The sequence below is a fragment of the Zonotrichia leucophrys genome, chromosome 2, assembly GCF_028769735.1.
Source record: "Zonotrichia leucophrys gambelii isolate GWCS_2022_RI chromosome 2, RI_Zleu_2.0, whole genome shotgun sequence".
Classification (NCBI taxonomy): Eukaryota; Metazoa; Chordata; class Aves; order Passeriformes; family Passerellidae; genus Zonotrichia; species Zonotrichia leucophrys.
Window position 1 is genome coordinate 19,031,830 of NC_088171.1, and position 21,502 is coordinate 19,053,331.

Here is a 21,502-nt window from a genome sequence, read left to right on the forward strand (position 1 = left end):
TTAATAGTATTTATTACTTCTGTGAAACCAAAGACATTCATATTACTGTGTAAGTGTGTAAAGATGGTTTATAAGTGTAGCTAATTATTCATGGTCGATGAACATAGATAATTCTTACTTAACACCACCATGGTCAAGCAATGAGAAGAAAAAGGTAACCCAAAATTCTCCAACAAGACCATCAGCCATTGTTCTCTACCACCCAGTGCAAGTTTCACTTTTCATTTCCTCATGTTAATAATGCATTTTTATTAAAAAATCTGAAAGGCCACAGGGCTGGTTTATCAACACGCATCGGGCTCAAACTGCTCCCTCAGCTGAAGGAGAATTTCCACTCTTGCAATGGTTGCCAGTTCCAGGTGTTTGGTGTGCAGGTGAAGCAGGGTCTGTGCTGGTGCTGCAGGAGCACTGCAGCTCAGGTCCTCGTGCTGCTGCTCAAGGCAGAGTTTAACCTCTTAACCTCATGGAAGGATCTGGTACAAAATGCTTAGTCTGGGTGGGTCTGGTGTCTTCACTTGCCATGAAGATGAAGCTGTACACCTTAATCCACAAGTATTAGAACCCAAAGGTGTTTCTGAATAGAAATTTTGCATCTTGACACCAGCAGCAGTCTCTTACTTTCTTAGCCAAGTTTTACTGCAAATTCTTGTCTGTGCAGGGTGGTTCTTATGATGGCATCTGACTCCCAACTGACAAGACTGGATTGTGGGGCTGGGGGTGTTCTCTGTCAGTAGAAAAAGTCAGGCTGTACCATGGTTCTAGTAAGGATTATAATCACTTTACTCTGGAATTTGCCATTTTGGACTGGAGGATTGCAGTTCTGTATGGTTGCCATTAAAACATTTCTATCTAATTTTGTTACTGACTGTTCATAGTGCATGCCTTTGAGCTATTAAAAGGAATTTGATCTTCACATTTTTGGTACTATTTCAATTAAAATACTATTGCTAGACTTTTAAATGCATCATAAATAGCAGCTGTAGCGACTTTATCATGCCTCTCTTTCTAAATGCTTTTTGCAAGTGATGAATGTTTAGAATAACATCTTTTTTGTGACAGGAAAATTAGAAGAAATACAGCTTACAGACCAACACTTAAATATTTTTACACATAGATTAGTCTAGATCCTTCAGTTGCCTTTATATTGACTGAGAAAAGAGCAAAACCCGGCCAAGCCTGGCAGTGTTTATGCAGCCTCAGAGCACTGTGTGACAATTAATGACACCATGTTCCTCCCGAGATGGGAATGGCTAGTACAGATCCTCCTACAGTGAAAAAACATCCTTGTATAAAGAGGCAATTGATGATTTAAAGAAAGAAATCAAACTGATAGTTTCCACTGAAATCTCATTTTAAACTCTAAATATTGAGCCCCCAGAGGAAACAATAATGAGCCAGCTGTAGCATAACCTTTATCAGTAAGTTATTTGGGTTTTAGAATATAGTGCTTTGTTCACAAGTTTCTGTGGAAACTTAAAAACATAGGGAATGTGAAATTCAGAGTTAAGTAACTTGTAGAGACTTGAAGTCTAATGGAAATGGAATGGAATATCAGTTACTGCTTGCTCAGAGAATTGGATACTGTCTTGAGGATAACATGTTTCTGAAGTAAATAGCAGGGGCTCCTGCAGTAGGAGTTGATGCAGCTGTGACAATGGGCAGGGGATTTCAGTGGAGGATTCCAGGTTTGTGCTACATGGGATCTCACTCCCTCCTTGCTCCTTCAAACACCTCCAGAAAGAAAGAATGAGTATTACCAGCCAAGAAACTTGCTGTCAAGACTTTCCTTGTTCAAAGAGTCTGTACTCATGTGATGTAGCCTAGAGAGCAGGTCAGTTTGCTATCTTGGTAGCAGGTTGCATTTATGCTCTCTATCCTAAATGTCTGTTATAATTAAAAAAAGGAATAAAGGGAATGTTAATTGTTCTGATATCTGGTTTTGACTACTTCTGAATTAGTCAAATGATAAGGTGCTTTTAATGGGATTTTTTAAGCATCTTGGAGATAGAGATTGGTTAGTGATCATGTAAGAAAAACTTGGTGCCTAGCTCTGTTGGTGCTGGAAACAGCACTCAATTTCCACTTTTATGGTTTCCTTAAGATTTAAAAACATTAGTCAACCAAGTGGTATGTCTCAGTAACGATATTTGTGCTGTTTTCTCCTTACTTATGAAGTTTTATCAGTGAAGTGTTTAATAGTTTTTTTTTGTGTGAAATCAGGCAGAAAAAAAATCAGTATGTTAATCTTTTTTTGTGATGTTTTGCTGACAAAAAATAATGCATGTTGAAAAAGAGGGTGTAAATGACAAAAGATATTGTTCCCCTTACCAGCAGTAGATGTTTTAGGAGTGAATTTGCTTTCTGGAGAAGAACCTCCCTCGGTAGTAGTAGTCTCTGTTTCAGCAGATGTTCATTGTTTAGGACTTGATTACTTACACCTTCCTCACATTTTGAGATACAGCTGGGATAACATGGTGTTTATAATTCACTGCAGCTAGACCTCAGGAGTTTCAAGCCTCTTGTTTTTTTGTTGCTACTGCTGCTCTTCCATACACTTGTATCACTGTAAAAGTTAGTTTCTTCATGTGATACAAATAACCAGCAAAGAGATTTCTTTAGTTACCTGGTTGCACAACATAAATGGAGATTCTAAGGACAAAAGGTGGAATACTGGAGCGTGGGAATGCTGCTGTAAGCTGCTACTGAGCTGTAAACTTTCAAAGAAAATTAGGCAAGGCTTCTGTAGCATTCTGCATTTTTCCATGGAAGAGTTTGGAATGTGTGATGGTTTGGTCCAGAGCACCAGAGCAAACAAAATAGACCTCTGTTTGTATGGGCTGAAGGATGTATCAAAAATAACAAATTCAGTAGTATCAATGAAAAAACTGTACACAAGCACCATCATCCTACTATGAAATATCAAGTCTCATTCCTGTTGTGATATCTCTCTTCTAAATTACATGCTCCCTTGTCAGAGAAGCATCTACAGCTGCTCTGACAACAAGTGGTTAGCAATTAAATGGATCCTTTGATTTCTGCCGTGCTGTCAGCTGATGATAGTTGGCTTGAAACAGAACAGAGATTCTTGTGGTACTGTGTGATCTCTACAGCTCAGGATTGTGCAGAAGGGAAGAAAAATGCTCCTTTTCATTCTGGCATCGTACAGTAGCTGATCAGAGTTGGCATAGTCTGCTTCTCTTAGCCCACGCTCATCTCTGATGCTTTAAAAAAAGTCACCGCATCCTTAAGGTGATTTCTGGGTACTGTCACTGTCCTTGTCATGATTCACTTTCTCCTTGTACCGAGGCAAGTTGTAAGACAGTGGCAAGGCAGGTGGCAGTGGTCCTGACTGTTCTAAAACAATCCCAGCAGCTTGCAGTGCTCAGTGGTGTGGGAGTTAATCTCCCAAAACTGCCCTCAGCCTCACAGGAGCTGCACAGGCCCTGCATTTTCTGTGTCATCACTACTGCAGGAGGAAAGGACATCTTGTCTGTAGTCAGCCCAGCAGTTTGGACAGCAGTGCTTTCTCCTCTGAAATAAAAACAGATCAGACCAATAGCCCATAACTGGGGTGGCAACTGTAGCCCTGAGCTGTTGTGCTTGCAGGGAACTGAGCCAAGGAGGTGGGACTGGGGGGAGCTCTGCAAAGCCTGGGATACCAAACTGCAGTGGTGATGGGCTTCAGGAAGGAGTAAAGGAATTTCCTCCCTGTAGAAGAAATTATTCATGTAATGAACAGTCAGCTTCTTACATTTGCTCTGTCTAGTTTCCTTACCAAACAGAAAGTGTGTGAGGGAGTTACAGAAGCTCTCTTTATTATATTTAACACTTACTTGGTAGGACAGGACAAAAACCAGATCTGCAGTATTTTGTTATATTGCCTGCCTGTTATAAACTGATCTTCAAAATCAATGTATTAAAATCCGTAAGATACAGATTTTCTAGATGTTTGGTTTCCTGTTTATCAGGCACTGGTTTGAAAGTGTGCACCGAGTAAAATATAGCCAGAGTACAGACCTGCACTACTTGTCTAATCCTAACCTCTGCAAGGACAGAGGAAGAGTATTTTGTGGTGTGACTTTACTATTCCTATTTCAAATATATCTTTGTTATTTTGAAGTCTTTGGGATAATTAGCAAGGCTTGGCATTTGTTCTTTTTTATGAAAAGGTCCTTAAACTTTTAGTTCAATCAGAGCACATATTTTGCTGCAGCGCCCTGTAGTTCTCAAAAGCACAGTAGGGATGAGTAAAAGTCAGGAGCTGGCAGTGTGTGCCAGTGTGCTCCAGCAGACTTGCACAAGTGAGCTTGTTATCTTTGGCAATTCTGGGGGGAAGATGCTGGTCTTGAGTTCATGCTAGCTTATTCATTGATCTTCAGATAATGTAATGTGATTTGTATAGATAAGAAACTCCTTTTAAAAAGTCAAAACAAGACTGAATTAAGTGAGACTAGAAGGGCTTGTTAGGATAGTCCTCTCTAAAGTTCTTACATCTGTACTGATAAATATTTATCACGAGGACAAAATTGTGGTGTAGTTTCAAGTTCTTGAGTTGGAGGGAGTGTTACTGTTTTTTTTAATGTGCTAAAATAATGAAATAGCAATAGTTGAAGGCAGACTCAACCCTTCTATTTCCGTTCTTTTTGCTTTGGGGTTTAACATCAGTGCTTATAGTATCCAGCTCCAAGGCCTCTCCTTGCTGGGTTAGGGACTTCCAATGCTGTTACAGATACCCAGAGTGGTGTTACTTGGACTCACCTCTTGCTGCTGCAGGAGCAACAGAGATTCTGTGCTTCCCAGAAGTGCAAGCTTTGTAGCTTCAGGGATGGGTTCTGTGCCCTGGGTGAGGCTCTAATGGGCAGGGTTTCACTGTTGTGCAGGTGGGGCCTATTTAAATATACACCTGTGTGAATTCCTATTGCCCCTGTGTACACCTAGGTAAAACTGCAGGTCTGATAAGGTTGAAATCACTTACATGTGTGTTCTCAGCTTTACTGCTTGCTTTCTTAAGGGCTGCTAGAAGAAACTTGAAAATCTTACCTTGTATTTCCAAATCTTGAAGACGTGTTTTGGATTGATCTATTGGATCTGAGCCACCCGTGGGGCTTTCAATGCATGTTTATGTTTTCAAGTTGGGGCACGATATTTTTAAACTAAATTTTAAACTTCCAGAAAGATGAGTGCTGCAATCAAATACATAATTTCTCATGAGAATCCCTGATTTAATTGGGTTTTTTTCAGAGAAATAGTGGTAGCTTACTAGTGGGGAGTGCAGTTTCACACTGTTTGGTGTTAAAGCTGTCTCCAAACAGGCAGTGAGACAGCAGTTTAAAAAAATATGATTTTCTTAATACCAATAATTTATTATGGCTCTATGTATGTAGTACAATGGGAGTTACTACATGAGGTAATATTAACCAATAAATATGGTGGTTCATAAGGATTTTTGTCATTCAAGTAAGCAGAAATTATCTAAAGAGGTAAAGTAAAAATTGAGTGAACTGTAGACTCCATGTGAGCACTAAATACCCCTGTTTAAGCAGGCTGTGGAGTGGATTTACTACAAACACTGTTTTCTATTGGGGGCTTGAAATTTTTTTTGTGGTTTTTTTAACATTTTTTTAACATGTTTTAAAAACATTTAACATGCTTTTTAAAAGCATCTCTGGATTTCTTGGTTAACTGAAGATAACTTGGAATAATCAGATGCTAGAACCTACTGCTAGCTTAGCAATATAGGATAATATGAGAAGAATTAGTTTTCTAATTCAGTCTTTGAAAGCTTGGAAAGCTCAGAAGACTTCTGGAGCTTCAGAATATATGCTATATCATTTGTTTATTTATATCTGTGGTCCAGCAATTTAGACTGCCACAGTCATGTCCCATTTATCTCCTGGCAATGTCCCCTTCAGTCTGAGGCAAGACACCAGTGACTTAAATCCAGCTGATAAATTGACACAAATGAATGGAAAGCCTTGATAAGGACAGAACTGTCATGGGGTCATGCTGGGCACTGCTCAGGATGAAATACTGTACAACAGTATAATATTTTGCCTAATTTGCTGCTTGCCATGGTGCTGTGTCACCCTGTCCTGCTGGCTTGTGCTGGCTGTGGCACTGATGTGATGCAGTGATGAGCCACCTCAGCAGGTTAACCACTGAAGGGAGAAGGAGGAATCTCAGTAGCTGTTCCTGTGGCTCAGCAAGGGGAGAGGCACGGGGTGAGATGCTCTAGAGTGTCAGGCTCTTTGTAGCTCCCCACCAAAAACTGCTTTGACATTAGGATTCATATGAAAAGTGGTTTCCAGGAAAAAAGGAAATACCATTTTGAGGGCTTTTTGCCATTTCTTCTTACTGAGGCTTTACAATTTTTGTTGTTTGACTTATAGAAAAGCAGTTAAATTTAATTCAGGAAGCAGCTGACTTAGCTCTGCAGCTTAGCTCTGCCTTGCAATAACAAGATCTGGGTCAGAAAAGGCTGGGACAAGAATAACACTGATGAACTTGCAGTGCTTTGCTTACAATGCAGAATTGCCATTTTACTCATATTATTATTCAGTCTTTTGTTTTCCTTCCAAATCACTGTGTATGAAAGGCCAGGTAACCTTCTGTTGGTTTGTTTATTTTAGAAACATGCACAACTATAAAGATGCTTGGGCAGGTGATGTGCCCAGAACAACTTGTAATTCCAAAAATAGCTGGTTTAGGTTGGCGTCATGCTGATACCTTGGGAGTTGCCTGGATTCTCTTTTTTTTGTTTCTTCCTTCCTACCACTGAGTTTCTCTCTCCTTCATTTAGGAGAGAGATTCCTTCTACACAACTCTTGGCTTTTCTTCCTCTTAACCTGTCAGTGTCAGTGGATATTTCCATTAAGTTACTGTAGTTCCAGTTCTGCAGCCTAGCCCTCATTCTCTTTGATATAGGGAAGACAGGCCCTGAGTGTGTGATTCACCTTTTTATTTCAGTGGTTTTAGGAGACTGTTTCACAGACCACATCCTAGATGATTTTGATCCACAGCCTTTGGGATACAAATTCAAGCAGCAGCTTATAACATGATGTCTGTGCATAATGTTTGGTGTCAGGGGACACCAGGCTGCTACATACTGGCTGAGACACTCATGGCAGTGGTTATGTCAAAGGCAGAAACACTGAAGGTCCCTTTAGCACTGCTTATCTGTCTGAACACTTAAGGCTCCTGTCAAAGGCACTTCAAATGTCTTGTCTTTAAGGTATCTGTCCTACCTTGGAGGTTCCATACAGTATTAGTTGGTCTTGAAACTGAATATTGCCATTAGCATTCATTCTGTTGTGCAAACAATGGTGGCTTTTTTCCCCTATTCTAGATAAAAGAATTGTTTTGTTCTTTCTGTTTTAAAGGCTCTGGCTTGTTTTATCACAAATTCAATGTTGTGGTATGGCATTTCAGAGAGAGAGGAAAGCTGCCCACAAAAAACCTGCTGTGAAACTAGTTTAATCTGTTATGGGTTGTTGTTTTTTTATTGATGACTCAGCAGAAAACAAAGATTATTTTGAAAGAGACCCTGACATGCATTTATCAAAGAAACCACTGAGATGAGTCCCTGTTCCTGACTGCTGAAAAGTGTTTGCAAGGAATCTTTCTTGTGACTGTAAACTTTTGTGCACTTCTCATAGTAACTTGACTTGATTATGTCTGCAGCCACAGATTTGTCACACCTGGTCTAAGGCTCCTTGTAGAGCACAGTTTGAGGGAGGGGGAGAAGGAAATGAAGATGCTTGGATTTAAATGCTGCTTTGCCCAAAGGCAGAGATCTTCACTGGAGCTGTAACACTGGGAGGTAAAAGGCTACTGTGAACAGAGCATCCTCCTGGGATTGTTCTTGCTCTCAAAAAGCACATCCATCCTGTAATCAGTTAATGATTTGTAATGCATGTAGAAACTGTATTTATGACTTCTATTGTTGTTGCAGCCTTCCTTTTCTGATAAGGCAGATTACTGCTTCTGGAGGTTGAGCATGTTTTGGTTTTTCCAGAAAAAGAAAAAATGGATATTTTTAGCACAAGCTTTCCAGGGTGCTGTACGTCACCATATTGCTAAATGGCTCCTCACCAATGTGGCAGCAGGTTTTTCCCTCTGTGCTCTTGGGATAAAGATGTGTTGCATTTTGTAAGAGCTGATCTAAGGCCTGTCAGCTCTTTCCTGAAGTATAGTTAAGCACCTCCAGTTCATTAACCATTTCTCAATGCTTTGGCTATAACTAAATGTTGTCATTTGGGCAATGACTGATAAGATGAGCATAGTTTGTCCTTGAATTGCAGCACTCTTGGTTTTTAGTAACTTAGATTTCCTACCTTAAAATCTCACAAAATCCAAGTAGATGCAATTACAGGTTAAATAGTGTACCCAGGATTTTATATTTAAAGTGTTTAGGAGTCTTTCTACAGTTGAAAATATGGGCAAATTAGTGCATGAAATAGAAAGATTCCACATGGAAATGACATATGCTAATGGTTATATACTAATCACAAAATTAGACTCACTCCATGTGAGGTGGAAAGTCTGGCCTGGTTAAGACTTCAGAAAAGAGTAAACAATTTTTGTTGGCATAAATGTGTTTGCTACTTGCTGTTTCTAGTCTAGGATTATTTTAACTAATGACTTCCTTTTTTTCCCTCTTTTCCCTACCTGTACTTTTATTAAAAAACAGTTCATAGTCTGTGACTAATTGCAAAATACAACTTAAAAAGATCAGAAAAATATTCAGGAAGCATAATATACTTATTTAAAAAGAGAACAGATCTCAAACTAGCTACATGTAAATGTTGGATAATTCAGACTTGGAGCCAGGAAAATATTTTCTGTCAATAACACTGCATATTTCATGTTGAAATGTGTTGACAAGACACATGCTTATTTATAAGTCTCATCAAATCAAGTTTAAGAAACCAAAACTAAGGCTTTGTGTTTTTTTTCTTCCTTCCTTCTCTTCCCCTCCTCAGCCTGCGGTGAGCGTTGCTGATGGCTCAGAGCACTTGCAGAGGTCTGGTTGCTGCAAAAAGAGCAGCTGCTCACAGACCTTCTGCTTTGCTGCGTGTGTGCTTTGGGTTTTTTCTCCTAGCACCTTTGCATGTCCCCCTGGCTGTTTGCTTGTGTGTATTTGTATCCTCTGCGAGGTAAAATGTATTTTGCATGAGAGTCAACAGTCTTTATCCTTGGTCTCCAAAAGTTGTTCATACTACATCAGAGTTCCCAGTAAGTAGGTGCTTTGCAAATATTTGAATAGCAGAGCAGCAAAGGAATGATAAATGAAATCAATCCTCCATGCCTCTACAGTAGCAGATGTCTAGAGCTGAACTAGTCACTCTCAACTCCACTGGGAATTAAAGCACCTCTTTCTCTGCACTAAGGTCATTCTATCTTATTTCCTGTTTTAAATACTTGACCATAGCAAGATCATTTTGGACCCAGTTTGTTGTTGTCTAGGTCACCATCATGATAAGGCCCAGCTGCACTTACCAACTTGTGCTTCATCTCTTGCTATTTCCATTATCAGTTGAACTCTGCTTAATTAATAGTTGCAAAATTAATTACTTACAACTTCAATGAGTGCATTGAATCTTTAAGCAGCCTACAGGTTAATCCTTCAATCAATGTAATTTCTATCTGGAGAAGACCAAAGTTTGTTGAAGGAGGATAGAGGAAGGAAAGTGAAGCAAGTGAGAAATTATGTGGGTGTTTGCTGTATTTCCTGTACATCAGGAGTTGTTAAAAGATGATTTTGGTTGGATGAGATGAAGAAGAGAGGAGGTTAAGACGCTGTTAACAATTTGGTGCGAACACTTGAGGTGCTCTTGGTCACTGTGTAGCTGTGAGCTGCTAGCAGGCTCTGGCAGGCTGGGTCTTGGATGTGATTTACACTGGTGAATGGGAAGTGTGTCATAGCAACTGAAACAGCAACCATCTGACAGGTAAGGAGATGCTAGTGAGGTGTCGTGGGGGTTGTTTTGGGAGCAGAATGTTTGTTTGGGCTTTTTTTAGTAAAAGCACACAACTAAACTGCTTTGGAAGTGCCTACACCTCAGCTAGTGAAAGCCAGATTTGCTTTTGGCTTTGCTGCTTGCCCGAAGGCATTAATGTAAGCAGAGCACTTAAGCATACTGTTAAAAAGCACTTTGTGGCCAAATTCAGCCTGCTATTCAAATACATTAGTGGCACAAGGAAAAAAGGCAATCTGTAATTCTTATTAAGGTAAAAAGCAAGTTGCATAAACTTCTTTGTTGAAACAATTTATTTAATGTTTTGAATATTGTTTTCCTCTTTATTGCTTGAAATGCTTTCCATATACTTTTAAAGTGTTAACAATGAAGTGCATGTTTTAAGGATAAATTATACTTGTATTTTCCCCTAGGTTCTATAAAACAACAAATTTGCAGTAATTTGTGACCTCAGGAACATCTTTCCTTTAAACACCCTCTTCTCAAAGAATCTACTATAAAAAAAAATTCAAGTGACTAATTGTATAAACATGGGGTACATGCTATTAAAGAGCCACATAAGCATTTCAATAATTTTACTGCAAATGCATTTCTTATCTCTGAGTAGAGCCTTAAGTCCTCTGGATGTTTTGCTTCCTCCAGAGCACTCGTTAAAATAGAGCTGAAATGTCTGGTGTGTGAGATGGTGTCAGGAGCTGAAAGAGAGGTTATTACAGTGATACTGGTTTTAAAAATTGTTCCTGGTTTTTCAAAAACAAAGAAAACATGTAGCTCGTGACAGTTAGCACTTGTGAAAGGGAAATAGGACAATAGTTGTTTTCATATCACACTCTCCAGCATTTGCTTTATCAGGAGATTCTTTCAATAGCATAATTCATACTTTGTGAAGTTAAAGTTATTCCTGTTTTATGTTGCTGACCTTTTATTACTTTTAGGCTGTGAGAGCTGTATATTTTACAGAAAATATGGCTTATATAGTATCAATAGCCAGTAGTAAACTCATAATTTAATGCTAACTTTTGTCCGTAGTGGATTTTTATTTTGACTGTAATTTAGAGACATTTCAACAGCAATTAATGCTACCTCAGTTTGAAAGCTCTGACTTAAACCCCATCTGCAGAGATTGATTTTTCATGTTCAAACCTTAATTAGAAACGTCGTCAAGCTAATTCTTGGAAGCCCAGACTTCCCAAAATTGAACACCAGTCAGTGGGAGCTGTTTCTATTGCGCTCTCCTGAAAACCAGGTGAGAAGTACTCTAAAGTGGGCACCCAAAAATCCGTGTTAGGTTGGATGCAAAAGACCCAGGTGCACCAGCCATGCTTTAAAAGGGAGTTGGTTTCTGACAAGCATAGCTGATAAAGAGCAGTTTTGTGTTTTTGTTTTGTTTGTGAAACTGCACTCCTTCCGAAACAGCTCCTACCGATGTCTCCAGCTCACGTGAGATGAAGTAAGCTGTGCTGGCAGAGGTGCAACTTTCTGCTGGCATAAATTAGGCCTACTTTGTGGTTTTCTGGTGACACTGTCAAGTGCAGAGCTAGCTATAACTGCATTGCAACCTGAATAAAACTAATTTCCAGATGGTAAACCAAAATGAAATGTGAGAATATGGTATTCTGTATATATGCTTCATGTGGACTAACACTTCAAAAGAAGTAGCTCAAATGCCTTCCTGGTTGGTGCTAGTCCTTAATTCCACCTTACTGTTGAGGAAATTGGGCTGCTTTCCTTGTGGGATTCATCTGAGCTAGTTGTATTCTTTGCCATGTTTTATTTCATGAAGACAACACTGAGAAACAAAACCTCTGCTTCTTCAGAGAGAGATAAATTGCCTTGATTGTTTGTGAATACCTGTACAGTGGTTCCTCTAGAGCCCACTTGCACTGCAGGAGGTTCTCAGGAGCCCTTGTGTTGGAGGAAATTGGAGGACCTTTTCTCTTAGGCAGTGGGCAGGCATGCACAAAACCCTTGTGCTTGCTTTTACATCTTTCAGTCCTGGGTCGGGTAAGCACAGTCACTGCTGTGGTTAGAGAGATCACAGTACGACAGCATCTGTTTATCCATCATTCAGTATTTGAAAAGATTAGTACAAGGCTATTCTTAGCACGGGCAGATAGATTGTATGTTATTTTAGAATGTGTATTTATTTAGTGTTTTCTTTAATGGTATCTGTGTTAGTATTTGAGGTCACTTGAGCTAGCCAGGCAGTATGAGTCATTTTTATCCGACTGATTTTACACATTGTAGTCCAAAACATTTCTTTTTTTTACCTCTTTTTTTTTTTTTTTTTCTTTCCTTTTTCTGGTGGGTTTTTTCCCCCTGGATTATGACCTTATAAAAACAACATATTCCTCATGTTGTGCCAAGTGCAGCTCTGAAAATTGGCTTTACTTGATCTGTTGTGCCTTCTGGGCTTATCTACTGCTAGACAGTAGAGGTGGGAGGGAGACAATACAGGAGCCCGAAGACAGGAAGGTGTCCTTACAGTGCTGGCAGCCTTCCTGCGTTTGAAGCCTGCAAAGATGTCTTCAGTCTAAGGGAAACAGAGACAAGAATTGGAAAGATAATCTTCCTAGCCAAAAGTTCAGCAGAGCTTTTGGCTTCGCTGCTGTTTGAATTCAAGTTTTAGAGTCTGTGGTATAAAGTTGGTTGGCTGATAAAGATTTTATTGACATAACTGTTTCTGTAAGCCTAGGCAGAGATAGTGTGTGTCAGTATTTGTTGCTTCAAACATTAAAAGGAAAAATTTAACACTAAGTTTGTAGAACTTCAGAAATATTAGAGTAAATGGGTTTTTTCCAATATCTGTCTGTCCAAAAAAGGATATGTTTGTCTTGCATTTGACAAATATGCAAAGTCTCTACTAGTCTTTTTATACTGAGAGAGTAAATTTACCTGGGAAAGATGTATAAATATTGAAAATTTGTCATACAGACTTGAATTAAAGAAGAAAATATTTTAAAACAAAAAGAAACCTAATGGTTTTTTTTCAATTTATGTATACTTTTTCAGTCTAGTTGATGCTTAGGCATGGCAGTTCTTAGCCAAGAACTGAGGATTAGTCTATTTTTTTGACGACTGCTTTGCAATTGTACATTTTCTTGCTGTGAGTAGATGAAATTCTGTTTACTTGGGCATTAGAGAAATCTTATCCATTCGTGTTCTGAAAGATAGTATGAGACAAAAAACATGTCAAACAAAGCTCTGCTCAAGTGACTCTGAGACAGCAGACTGTGGTGAATTCTAACTCAGAAGTTTAAATGAAGCTTAAATTGATAAGCAACTGATTGGTATTGATATGTAACTGATTTTAATTCAGTTTTGTATTTGTATTTAATGAAGTCAGTCCTATCTAAATAGGAAGATCCACTGAATGCCAGTCTCCTTTGAAGATTCTTGACAGTGGACTGGCAGGCAAGAGTTTGTTTTTTAAGAGAGATCCTTTTTTAAATCCCTTTGTCAAGCTGCATCTGATAAATTGCAAAGCAATGCACTAAACCAGCATTCTTTTTCCTAAGTTAAATAAAGCAGCCTTAAATGTCCTGGATACACAAACTGGAAAATAAGTTAATCAAACCAAGTTTTATACTTGACATCGTAATATTTTTTTAAAACAAAGGAAGTATTATCTGAAGACTATAATCAGTTCAACTCACAAACATGCTTTAAGATTTCAAAACTAGATCTCATCTTCCATAACATTTTTTAATTAGGAGACCAGAAAAGGAAAACAAGTCTTTTCTTTCAGTCCCAGTTGGTTTCTCAACTCTGAGTGACCTATCTGTTCAACTTTGTTAGCAGAAATGAAGAAAATATTCTGTCTTCACCTGAAAAAAAAAGTTTGTTACCCAAAGTTAGTTTTGCATTTCAGCAAACTTGGGGTTTTTTAAGTACTTAAATGTTGGCAGCAAAATCAAATGTCAAAATAGGTTTATGTGCAGGAGGTTCTGTCATTAGTTTTGGTTACTGTTATTTTTCATTTTGTCATATGTGGTACAAGATATTGAAGTTAAACATTTCATTTAACTTTTAAAGTACATTTTTGGATTAATTTTTCCTCACTTTGTAATAATCATATCTCAGACTGCAAGCAGTGCTCCCAGCTTGAGGGGCTTTAGCTCGTAGTCCAAATACTTTAGGGTAAGGAATTGCAGAAGGAAACATTTCTGTGCTGCCTCCACTTCTTGCAACCTTGCAGTGAGCAGGTTTGGCAAATCATCCAAATGAACAAAAGTCCTTTTTTGGCAGATTTAGTTTGGGTTCTTGCTCTGGTTTGTCACACAACTGACAACACATCCAGGCATGTTAGAAGGGGAAAAATCTTGGTGCAACAGCAGGAAAAAATGGGTCAGATTTGAAATGTTTCTTTTGTGGTGATGGTGGCAACACTGACTGGTTTGAGGCATAGGCCTTTGTGTGTTTTTTCTGAGAACACCTGCGGCTCACTGAGCCTGTTTTCTTCTCAAAAGCTTTCTTGTAACTACACAGAGGTGTTTCTTCTAGATTTCCTGTAAAGTGCCCCAGTATTAACTGAGCATTTTCAGTCAAATTTGTACAAAATTGTAAATGTTTCCATAAATAAGGGTGGAGCATCAAATACCAGAAATAAAAGCCTGAGCTTACAAGCTTGAAGTAGATACTTTAAATTCATCCTGGTTTTGTATGTTACCTGATGAATTAAAAGTGATAAGCAGGATGCTTAACTTGGTGCATGTGAACTTCCCACTGACTCCTTATGGCTTGGAGGGCCAGCACATCACACCTGACCCTGCAGCCCCTTCACTTTGCTGCTGCTGTGGAAATCAGTGTCTGTGTTGTCATTAGTGCAGATTACTGTTACTTCTCATTTTACAATGTATTTTACAAAGTATGGCAGCTTGTGGTCTCAGTCTTCTTGAGAAAAATGGCAGCGGCTCTTACTGTGAGTTTCTCTTTAAAAAAAAAATTGAGTATGTTTTTCAGATCTTTATATTTAAATGAAAACTAAGGGCAGTATTTCCTTTTTAATGATGTTTTTCAGAAAATATTTCTTACCCTGAAAATGGGAAAATGAGTCTGTGTGCTCAGAGGAACGTGGAGGGCAGGAGGGTGCACATTCCAGATCGCCTGTGCTGCTGCAGTGATGCAAAGCAGCTGTGAGCCCAGTCAGCCAGCCCCAGTGCTGTGCAGGCTGCCTGCTCCTGCCTCTGGTCCCAAAAATATTGCTTGGTTTGATACCATGTGGCTTCAGCTCTTCAAAAATGCAATGTTGTGCTCACTGTGGGTGCATTATTCAGAACTCTTCATTTTGCTTTTTTTTTGTTTTTTTAATTTGCATTGGAGAATTTGCTGTGTTCAGATTAACATTAATGGTTGAAAATGCATGTTGGCAGTTCAGGGCTTTTTTTATTAAATTATTTGTGTGTATATATAAAATATGTATGTATGTATATGAAATTCTTGCTTAAGGGATAAATTAAATCATTAAATGTTTTTAATTTGGATTTTCACATGTGGAAATAATCAAAAAGTAGATTTTCTTTCTCATACTGTTCATTAGCAATACATAACCTGACTCAAATGCCAGTGATGAGAGAGAGTTTCTGTGGGGTGGTTCTGCTCCGAGTTGTGGAAATGTGATTCCTGGGTTCAGGAGAGGAAATGAGTGGCAGCTGATCAAATACTGTCACCAGCCACCTCATCATGGGAAATGCTTTTTGACTGGATTTGGAGCAGTGTTACCATGGCTAGCATAATAGAAACTGCTGCAGAAAACTTTGTGTCATTACAGTTTGGTTTTGTCTTTACAGCTGAAGCGATGTTTTGTTGTTGTCGTGCTTACTGAATAACAAAGTTTGGTCATTTCTATTTGATCTCCTTTCAGAGGCACTGTGGCACCTGGTACATGTTCAGATTAACAGCACTAAAACCACTGGGGTTACTTTTTATTTATGGGCTATAAAAAGTATAAATAGAAAGCGGATTTGTGTCATCTTTGCCCATTGAATGTGTCCTATTGTCCCCCTAAGCTTGTACAAATCCTTTGATAGCAAAATTCTGACCTGTAAACAGAGGCAAAAGGTTGCACAATTATATTATGTTGCTTTTAAGAAATTATATTTTATTTCATATCAAGGGATAAAGAGGATGCTTACCTTGAGTCATATAATTATCTCAACTCACAGTTTAGTTGAACTAGGAGGGTGACAGGACTTGGGAGACAATGAGCCCCTGGTGGCTCTGCTGCACCCTCCCCTTACACCCTTCTTCTGCAGGGCTGGGAAGGCTTTCTGGGGTTTGGAAATAAGGCAGCACATGGCCTTCAGCAAAATCAGCATTAGAGTTGTTATATCTGGGCAGTTAATATCTCATAAGTAATGATAATATAGTAATGCAATTTTGTGTGTGATATTACTGCCAAAATAAATTTGAGATTCTGTGGGGAAAAAGGATATCCTGAGCAATAGCAAAACCCAGCTCCTTATAACCATACCTGGATACTGGTCTTTCCCAAACTCTGAAGGAGTGGCACATAAACTCATTGCTTCAGTAGCCAGAAGCTGCAGAGTTTACATCCAAATAAGTGTGTTTTACTGTCTGTGAGAAGGAGAGGTTAATGCATATTTAGAAACTATATACAGGAGAAGTCAGTGACCACGAGGTGGACAGGAAAGTGCTAAAACAACCTTTAAACAATCCCAGATGTCTGCTCTGAGCTTGCTACTCAGCTCGGGCTCTCTTTGGGTTTCCTTGGGACTTTAGGCCTTTCAGGTCTTCTTCCAGATGTCATGGTGTCTTGACCAGCAAGAGGTTCTGCTATTGCTCTGAGAGCATTTTCTTAAATGAAGCCCATACAGTGGCTTCATGCAGCAAAAACTGTCTGGATGGCATCCTGATATGAAGGAGTGTTTGAGATGGCTTAAAAAATCATTGGCAAGGGTATCAGCAAAAGCCAGGTTTATATTAAGTGACACCATGACAAAGTTCATTGGCAAGATTCACTCTACTACTTACAGGACAGAAGGGACAGCAAGGAAAAACAAGCAACAGCAAAACCAAACAAAATCCAGACAAAACAGAAATGAACTGTGAACTGTCTAGGGATGTGTGCATTATTGCAGTGAGAGCGAGATAAAAAAGAACGTGGCCTAAACCAGCATTTACCAGCACTCAAACTTAACAGTACTTTTATCTTAAACCAAATAATGACTTAATCATGACAATTTAACAAAGGAATAACACTTACTAGCATTTAACCTTACTTTATAACTTTGAAGTTATACTTAGCAACTCAGCGAAAGAACAACACTTAGCAGTATTTAAGTAAGGTTAAGTCATATGTCACAAGCTTACTTACAGGCCTATCTTGCTTCAATATGCAGGTATTTAAACATCTAAGAAAGCAGCATTCCTCTCAGATTTGCTATAGCATATGCCCACAGACATAAAGAGTTAGTGCAGGCAAGGCTCCTGTGAAAAATTCCTGTTGGAGGGCAGTGAAAGAATCACTTTGAATGCCCTGCATCTCCTGTTGGGTGAAAGGCTGAGCCTTGAGGAGTGGAGGTGTAAGTGCAGGACTCCTGGTTCAGCACTCCTCCAAGTCTGGCAGACCATGAGGGCTCTCTGGCTTTGAGAGGCCCCAGTCAGAGGGAGGTCACGGGTCACAGCCCACTGCAGCCCAGAAGAGCTCATTTTGGACTACTGTTTATAGGGTCGCAAGGGAGTGGGCTTTAGTCATAATTTGTTTTCAAAACAAATTCATTTGTTTTGAAACAATTTTTTTTTTTTTTGGTCATAATTTGTTTCAGTTTCATCCTGGCCACAGTTTGGGTCAGCACTTTCTTTGAAAGTGTAAGAACAGGAACGTTGTGCCATTCAGGCAAGAAGAATTTTGCAAGGCTGTTCATAAGGGAAACAGGAGCTCGTTAGCCATTCCTGGGAGCAGATAGCCTTTCTTATAAGCTCAAGAGGAGCTGAGCCCAGGTGCTGTTTTCAAGGCTGACGCCTAATGAGCATTTCTCGGATCACAGTGCAGCCTGACAAGGGTATGGAGGGGAACGCACCACCTCAAATACTGATAAAACCTGGAAAGCTGGTAACCCTCATAGGTGACTACAGACCTGTTAGCGCAGCATCAGGCATTACATTACTTTGAAGTGAAAGACTGTATGGTAAATGCAAGAGAAATACAGTGCCACAACCAAGATGCATCAGAGAGGTGAATGGAAGAATTTCTCTAAACCGAGGAAATGCAATTCTTACCCATTGGACCTCTAGGATAATATTTTGCATGGTGCTTACATGTAAAGTTATTACTTCTCCTGAAGGATGGGAGATTTAGGTTGAGGCTAAAAAAGGTTCATTTAGCTGCAGGCTAAGACATGCTGGCAGAGCAAGTTCTGTCCCTTGTGCTCTCCAATTATTCTGTTGGTCCATGTTACCGGGAGCAACTGCTGCATCACCTTACAGTGCACGGGAATACGGGTGGTGTGACCTTCGTGTACTTCCAGGGTCACTCTTGGTCAGTTAATTAACTTTTTAAATTAGATTTATGTAATGCAAATAGCATTGCTGCTGTTTGCAGAAAATTTGCCTCACAGCTCCAGCCTTCACCTAATGCATAGTCAGAAATGGCCAGAAGGAATCATGCTTTAATGTCATCTTTTCACAAGTCAACAGTTTTCTAAATAATAACGTATTTGTGAGGTTGGAATATGTGAGAGGACATTACACCCCCTTCACAACTGGTCTTCTTTAATACTGTTGCTACTACTATTACTAATAATAATGTGAAATGCATTACCTTCATTATACCAGTGTAAAAATAGGCAAAAAATTGGCTTTTCTGCATTTGTTATAACTTGTGAAAATTAATGAGGCCCATCTCATGACTTAAATTGTTGCTTCATAGCATTTGTTCTGCATACTTCCTAGGTTGTTTTTCTTAGGCAGGATGCTCTTAAAGCCTTTCTCTTCATTAAGCAGATGAGTATTATGGGCAAAATGGTTTCTTAGGTTTCTGTTCCCATTATACTTTGCCTTTCTGTATTGAAGAGAAGTTTTTTCCTATTGATTTTCATTTTTCAATTACAGCATTTGGGTAAGGCTACAGCATCTCCTTTTCTGTTCAACTGCATGCTGGAATTTTATGTTTAAATTCATTACCTCATTTTTCTTATTCAGAAATATACTTGAAAATATAATCTTAAAAGCTACTATGAGATGAGCATTATTTAATAGACTCCTTTATGTTTGTTTTCTGGTTGGTTGGCAAATTTGTTTTTTCCCCAGATCTTAGTAACAGGATTCATGGAATATAAGTATAATTTTATTTCATTGTGTTCTTCCTTGTTGAATTTTTCTTCTAGAATCCACAATAAATAGATAATTTAGAGACTTGGCAGAACATTTGTCTGTGAGTTGTAATTCTGATTTGTATATAGAATTGATCTTGTCATCTTCAAACCTTTCCTGATGTTGTAATAAATACCTGGTGCCTCCTATCATCTTCCTCTTTTTGGTCATTCTTTTGTGAAGCTTTTAGGACAAAGCCAAGTGAGCTAAAAGTTTATCTGTTGCCAGATAAGCATTTTGTTTTTTAATTAGAAAAATACAGACCAGATGGCTATTAGACCTTGTGATGAGTGTGTGTATTTTGAATCACTATTCCAAACAATAATTGAGGATGCCCATTGATATGAAAGATTGTCAAAGTACATCAACCTCCCAGCACAAATCTAAGTTTCAAGCGGATGACTTGATATTTTTGCTCAAAAAATAAAATGTTCTTTTATCAGATTTGTGGGAAGCTAATAGCTTGCAAGTTGTTGTCTGAGCTGTGTCCCTTGTCTTGTTGTCTTCTTAACAATTGCATTTGCAAACAAGGATGAGCTCATGTCTAAAGTGTGCCTCACAACTCATCCAAGTACAAAGAGCTTACAGTCCTTTACAATTTTCCTTTGGTCTGAGATAGGACTTTCTTTTTGTGCGATGTTTGCTGCTGGAAGTGTTTAGCTTGTCAAAAATCTCCACTACAAACAAGTCGTATTTCTATTATTCTATTTCCCAGTTCATTAATGGGCATTAATGTATTTGTACATATTATGGCATTTGACCTAGCTTTTAGGAAAAAGAGGGATTATCATGACAGACATTGTATCTGGGCTGTTTAATTTATTTTTGGTCTTTGATTATTTGGCACATTTTGAAGTGTCAGTTTTTGCACTCATTGAAATGTGTAAGGGGATTCATGGTAACTTTAACCAAATCTGTAGAAATGTGACAATGCTTGTCTGATAGTGTACAGCAGCTGTTCTGGATATTCTAGACTGTGCAAGTGTCCAAGAGACTTGAAAGACTTAAAAGCTTGCAATCAAAATTGTTGGGAAGGACATGAAATTTAAGTGCTTTTGTTATAGGTTCTTAAACCCTGTCATTCCAAACTCTCTGATCAGGAGTGATAACCAAGCTATAAAACCCTTTGTCTGGATTTTTGGGCCCTGATACTCCAAATTTAAAAGCAAACATGAATGCTTTTTGGAAACCATTTCTTTGCTGTGTTTTAGGACTGTGTTTGGACAATATCCTGTCCAGAGCTTTCTTTGAGTATGTCACAATATCCTGTTTTCCACATGGATGCATGCACTACAGACCTACCCTGCCCAAACAGATCCTTTTCCTGTGGAAAACAGCAGCCAAGAAGTCTCATGAAAGTATCTGGGGTCTGCTGTGAAATTTTTTCTTTTTTTTTTTTTTTAATTCAGAGGCAGATCATAAGACTTCACAAAGGTCTTGCTACTCTTTTTGATAAAATGTGATAGCTGTTGTTGAGCTGTTAATTTTTTAGTATTGCTAAATATGATCCATATTTAATATTCTTGCAGAGTCTGTCAGATGTTCTGTGGTTAGTACTTCAGGAAAAGTATATGTTAAGGCAGTTTGGAATACTCTTGGTTCAGTTTGTCATACTTTTCCAATAGTAAATTACTGAGTTTTATTGAAAGCCAGAAATCTAATGATAGGCATCACCTGAACTATTAAAAACACAAAGCTGCTCTGGTAATTGCTGGTAGATGTTTTGAGACATGTAAAATTTAGATTATTTTCTGTAGCTGCCTGGCAGCAGGGTCGTTTAAGTTTGTTTGATTTTGGTTTGTTTTTTTTTTACTTTACAATTTTTTCTGTTCATATACTTGAAATTGCAATGATTCCAAAGACTCAGAAAAAGTTAGATGTGCTACCCTCTATTTTTCCTGGTCATATAATTGCATTAATTTTGGGACTTGATTCTGAAAAGGTAACTGGATATTCCTTTTATAGAAGTCTTCTATGCTCTTTAAAGTCTAACACACTGCAAAATTAAAATAAAATAAAAAAGCCTGGATATTTTTTACCTTGCAGGGTAGCAGGGAGAGGTAGGGGAAAGAGATGAATTTTTGTGTGATTGAAATGATGAAAACCTCATTTAAAACATATTAAGGCGTATTTTGCTGAACTGATTTATTTCTCTACAGCAGAACTTAACCTTTTATTTCTCTTGCAAGAAT

At 38.6% G+C, this 21,502-nt stretch overlaps 1 protein-coding gene across 3 annotated transcripts in view; it reads left to right on the plus strand.

Annotated features, from left to right (window-relative positions):
• Window positions 1-21,502, plus strand: part of PIP4K2A (phosphatidylinositol-5-phosphate 4-kinase type 2 alpha) — a 108,425-nt gene that overhangs the window by 30,382 nt on the left and 56,541 nt on the right. The gene's annotated exons all lie outside the window — the stretch shown is intronic.